This window comes from Eubalaena glacialis, chromosome 3 (assembly GCF_028564815.1).
Source record: "Eubalaena glacialis isolate mEubGla1 chromosome 3, mEubGla1.1.hap2.+ XY, whole genome shotgun sequence".
Classification (NCBI taxonomy): Eukaryota; Metazoa; Chordata; class Mammalia; order Artiodactyla; family Balaenidae; genus Eubalaena; species Eubalaena glacialis.
In genome coordinates, this window is record NC_083718.1 from 172,074,406 (window position 1) to 172,080,615 (window position 6,210).

Consider the following 6,210-nt stretch of genomic DNA (forward strand, 5'->3'; position numbering starts at 1 on the left):
GGTTCAGGGGGTGAGGTTGGGGGTTAGGGGGTCAGAGGCGAATGAGTCAGGGGTGAGTGGAAAGTCCTTTGAACTCATGTTTATCTGTAAAATTCATGTGACTCCAGATAGATGTATCTATCTTGGTTTTAATAAAAAGTGTTTCATGTTTGCCCTGGAGGGTAGTATAGTGTTTTATCTCTTTATTAATGTCCCTCTGTCATGCAGCAGATCCCCAGGGCTGAGCCTGCCCTGGGTTGAGAATTCCAGAAGTACACACCCAGCTGTCTCTGGGGATGGGGGAGAATGTGCCAGGGGTGGGGGGTGAGCCTGATTGACCTGCTATTAGAGGCTCAGGTGAATTAGGCTAAGGAGGAAGGGGGAGTGTCTCGGTGTCATCTGCCAGCACCAGGGCCAGAAACCAGGGACTTCAACCTGGAAAACTAATGAACTGTCCTGGACACTGATGTCTCCATTTTAAAGATGAGGAAATTGAGGCCCAGCGAGGGAAGGCGACCTGCACAAAATCACCCAGAGAAGTGGGAGCTGAATCCGGGCCAGAATCGGGTCTCCTCAAGCCCACTCCGTGGAGTCCAGAGTATGGGGGCCGCCCTCCCGCGTGCCCCAGCCCCTGCAGTGGTCCCTGGTGGCCTCACTGATGCTGGTGCTGACCGGAGGTGGGAGGTTATGGGCTCTGTCCTCCAGGAGGTCACAGGTCAGGGGTGGGAGGGAGGGGAGTAGGCCACCTCCCCAGGTCCTGCTCAGGCAGCTCGCAGCTGTGTGACCTTGGGCAGTGACAGCCTCTCTGAGCCTGGGTCTCCTCAGCTCTGAAACAGGGACAGTGATGGCTGTGTACCAAGTGACATGAGACAAGGGGCGCTGACGAGGGCCCGGCAGAGTGACCGCTCTGCACAGGTCACCTGTTATTTTCCTTATGATTTTGACAGTTGTCATCACGGTCACTCCTACAGGCAGATTCAGGCTGAGGGAGGGTCTGGACAGCGCTTCAGAGCCAGACCAGGCTTTGTCTGGTTGGGGTCCGGGCGGGTTTTAAGGAGACTGCACCTGAGCCAGGCAGGGAGCACATTGGGTAGGGAATGAAGTCTCAGTGCCGAGGGCAGAGGAGCCTAGCAGGCAGGGAAAGCCCGGCTTTGAGCTTGGAAGGGGTGGGAGGGGACACATCCAGGGAACAGATGAAGATGCCAGTGTGACCTGATGTGGGTCCAGGGCTTGTCACATGCAAACCACGATCTCCACTGCTCAGAGCAGCCGCATGAGGCAAGTGTCACGTCGGGGCTCAGGGCAGGCCACCCCAAAATATGCCAAAGTGGCATATTCATTAGTGTGAATTATAGCTCCTTGAGGAACAGGCAGTGCAAGAAGAGCACTCTGACCCTCCTCTTTGTCTCCTGAAGGCAGAAAATAAATCTCCCGTGTGAAGGGTGCCCTCCCTGTACCAGGAGGTAGAGAGGCATCCTTATCGCCAGAGATCGGGAATTTGGGGCCAAGAAGGCTGTGTAAACAAACTGTGCTTAGATAATTCACTAATTAGTACCCAAGCCCAAGTTTCTTTGTCTTGTCAGTTCTCCACAAATATATTGTTTTTATGTCTAAAAGGTATAAAGCTGCCTGCTTTGGTCATTGCTATGAGTCTCACATTTCTATAAACTCCCGTACGCACAAAATTAAAATTTGATTTTCTCCTGTGAATCTGTCTCATGTCAATCTAACGATTAGACCAGCCAGAAGAACCTAGAAGGGTAGAGGAAAATTTTTTTCCTCCCCAACATTTGGTGTAGTCAGCAGGATAAATTTTCCTGGCTAGATGCTGAGAGATCCTGGGGCCTCTGACAAGTACGGGCAGAAGGTTAGCACCCTTACCATGTCAGCTTCCTGGATCTCTGCCTACAGGCTCTGTTGCAAGCACGAGTGGAGAGAGTCCTTTTCTTTTTCTAAATTTTGATTATCAGGAGAAAATATTTGTGGAACTCGTTCCTTGTGACATAGCGACTTGGTAACAAGGACTCTTGATTTTTATTGATCCTTTTCTTCCCAGAGATGGTTACTGTTTTTCTTTGTCTTTGTTGTGTCATTTGTCATCAGGAGGAAAAACCACAGGGCAGAACACAGGCACAGACCCTACAAGCTACTCACAGACTGGTAAGCTCCCAGTTCTCATCAGACCAGAGTTTGTTTAGACAAACTTTTCTGTTTTTCTAAAACATCCCCTATGTAAAAACTGGATGAGGTTTTTCCTTTCTTCTTGTTTCATTTCCTGAGAACTTGCTCTGTGGCCAATGAGAATATTTTCTCTGGTCTCTGCCATCCGAATAGACTGAGATTTCAAGACAGGAAGTCACAAGCAGCACTCCATTTGTCCAGCTGTTCCAGCTGGCCGGGGGGGTTATCATGAGGGGTCCCAGTCCCCCCAGGAGCCTTTGTCATCTCAATTTTCATTGCTTTGTTAGTGCTGGAAAAATCACATTCCAGTAGCACTTGCCTGGTGTCACAGATTAGCAAGTTTGTAACTGGAGGTGTCTCATGTTCCCATGAGAGACAGGAGACACCATTTTCACTACACCATCCTCACACCTGTGCAATGAGGACCTTTGCTTTCTTAGACTATCTTTGAGAGTGAACTTTCTGGATCTTTTGAGGGCTGCACTCTCTTATGGGACACCCTTTGCATCCTTCCTTAACCTAAAAAGGCTTGTTGGTTTGAGTTGCTAATAAGATTCTATTTGTCAGTGGCCAGACAATGGATCCTTTAAATTGAAAATTTAAATTGAAAAAAAAGAAAATTTAGACAATTGTCTTATCTGTACCTATGGAAAGACCAAATTAAAAAGTATAATGACCAAAATATATATATAGTGGCTAGCCTTAAGGACTCCCTAACAAGATGAAAGAAGAGGAATTAAATTTAGAACAAAATTAAAGTCCACATCCAACATAAATTCCCCTTCTCAAACTCCAGCCCCAACTCCTTAGCATTTAACTCCCCAAACTCCACCTTCCCCAGAAAATCCCTTAAACACCCAGCTGTTTGTTTTAACTTCCCTTTCCCTACAAGATTTACAAAGAGCACTCCAGCCTACTCTCTAGGCCTAGAGTATACAGGTTACCCATGTAAATGCTAAAATCCAAGAAAAAAATTTAACAGAAGCATCCAGAACAGACAAAAATGTTTGTTTTGCTGGGCTCTATAATCAGGCTTTGCCAGCTTCAGACCTTCCTATGCAATGTTCTTTGCAGGTATAATCCTAGAACCCCACCCAAAAAATTCATGTCCCCTGGGCCACAGAATTTAGAAATCCTTTTATTCCCATCTTAGTTGGAAATTTTCTCCCTGATATAAAAAGGAAAATTCAAATAGTGTGGTGGAATGGGCAAACCAACTTCTAAGCATTATAATGGAAATGGCTACCCAATTCTTTGAAGATAACTTGAATGAATGCAAATGAAAAAAAAGAGTTAAAATCAACAATTCTTAATTTACAACTTGACCCTAGAAAAACAAAAGTATAACTCTGAAAACAACTCAAAATCCACTCAGACCTTTTCCTGTTTGCCTTCAGACATTTGCAGATATTGTGAAAATCAAGACATTGAAAGTACAATTGTCCTGCACCTAAGAAAAAAAAAAAAAAAGGAAATTTTTAATAACAATTACCTTAGGCTAATAATAATAGGCAAGTATACTCCAAAACTCCTAGGGAAAAAAACTTGCATTCTTTCTCTGTCCCTTGAAGTTATACATCTTATCCTGTCTTTGAAATGTGAACACAGCCCACAATTGCCTGAGACTAAAGGGAAGAAAAATAAAAGAGAAAGAAACCTTTTTAAAATACAAACTGCAAAAAAGCTCTCTTGCCAAACTCTAGACCACAGCCTCCTTAAGATTACTTCCAGAGACAAATACAATTCTTAAAATTCTTCTCCACAAATAGTAAAAGCCTTTAGCCATCTGAGCAAGTAAACTTTATTTATTCCAACTTGTTGACTGAAAAAAAATGCGCAACCTAAAAACTGAGAGTTACGTTTTATTCGGCAGACAAAACTGAGGACTTAAGCCCAGGACACAACATCTCAGATAACTCTGAGAGGCTGCTCTGAAGAGGCACGTGGGGAGAGCCAGGATATATAGGAGTTTTTGCAACAAAGACCAGGTAGTGGGAACATCAAAAGATTACAGTTAATTCAAGAAAACCAGATGTCTCAAGTTAAGGAATTTAGCATTTTTCTATGTATGGGAAGATGCAAAGTCTGGGCTCATTGAAATCATTCCTTTGATCTGCACCTCAGCTGTCTGGGGCTGGTATCCGGTACTTTCCCATCCTGAGTCCCCTCAGAGTGCACCACTGGGGGTGGCTGCAGTGGCTGACTGCTAGATGGGGGGCAAATCCTGCCTCCACCCTGAGATCCTTCAGGACTCAGCATTGGGCAGCCGTAATGTGATGGCTTGATGCCTGCAACTCCTTTGTTTACTAATATGGCAGGTGGCATTTTTAGTTCACAAACTTATTTATAAACTAGTGAGTTTTATATTGTTTTAGAACAGAAGCTATAAGATCTCTGTATGTATGTATATATGTACATCATAAATATGGTATTTTTCTACCTTTAGATGGAATTGCCAACATTAATTTGTAAAAGAGCTCCACTTAACTGACTTAAAAATAAGCACTCATATAAATTCAGTATTTGTAAACTGTCAGAAATATAGAAACTAACCCACATGCTTTCAAGTTCACGTGATCTGAGAAAAATCTTTGGTAAATAAAAACTTGTTTAAATGTGTTGGTTTAATTAATACAGACATGTTTTTAGAGTTATCAACATTAAATACTCTTATTCTACCTAGATTTACTAAAAGTCAAATAAGCTTACGTTATCTGTTGCAAAATTTGTCATCAGGAAAAATAGTTCGGAATGATGGTTGACTTTGTCTAAAGTCTCATGAAGTTTTCATGAGTAGTCTAAACGTAAATTCTAGGAGCAAATAATATATAGAATGATATATATAATTATATACATATATATAATGTAGATGGGATAAGAGTTTATAGTTGAACTTTTTAATGGTAATTATGTGTTATGGTATGTATATATCTTCCAAAATCTTTTTGGTAGCTTAAAACTTTAAAGCTTTGCTAAATTAAATGACAGGATTTCACTGAGTGTCTAGATCATTTCCAAATAAGTTAAAATACTGAAACATTAATTGCTAAACAAGTCTAAGTTTACTTACTTTTGACACCTTATTACAGAGACTATAGACGTTTGGGTCTATTAATAAACATTAATAAACATGTTTTGTGCCACACTGAAAAAATGTGCTATGAGGAAATATATCTTTCTAGAAATTATTAAATGAATTCATGAATTTGCCAATCTAAAAAATGCTGATGTAACAGTTCACAATTGATTACTTCTTAGTCTTCAATAGAAACTAAAATCTCTAAGGGTTAGGAATTCTAGTTAATATATGTAACTAAAGCTACTAAAGTAATAAGGATAAAAGGAAATGACTGTATATGAAAAGTAGGATGTATATTTTCAGTAAAAGAAGGTATGCAGAAAGGAAATACGTTTTTACTGAGGAAAATGAATGTAATTTTGTCCTAAAGTAAAATTGTTGTTCCAGAACAGAAAAAAAAGAAAAAGGTAAGACAAAACCTAAATCAACATAGAAAGTTATAGAAGGTTTGTGGAAAAGGAACTTTTATACATGGACAGGACTAGCTAAGATTGGAATGAATGAGTTTTAATATCAAAAGTAAGCTGGTACAAAATTAGAATTTGTTTTTCTCTCTGTTAAAAGAATAAATTTTTATTGGACTTTTGATCTACTTTTGGTAACAGATTGTGAAAGCTTCTTTACCTTTTAAGTAATATCCCTAGAAAACAAAGATTTTGTGTTTTGTCAAAACAATTTTGTGTTTGTTTTTATCAGGTCTTTAATTACCTAGGAAAACTGAGTCTTCTTAATATTAAAAGAGCTAAGTTGTGTACACAACTGTGTAAACTTTTGTATTTGTCTTTTATTGTCACTTCAGTCAGATACATAATTGAGTGTTATTTCATAATGATTTATAATCCTATTTAGTCAAAAGTCTAAACCTTTTGATATCTTTTTACAAACTTCCCCAAATCAAATTCTAAATGTGGTCTTTTTTTACCTCAAACTAACTTTGAAACTTTCCAGAAGATCCCTTGAACATTTCAAAA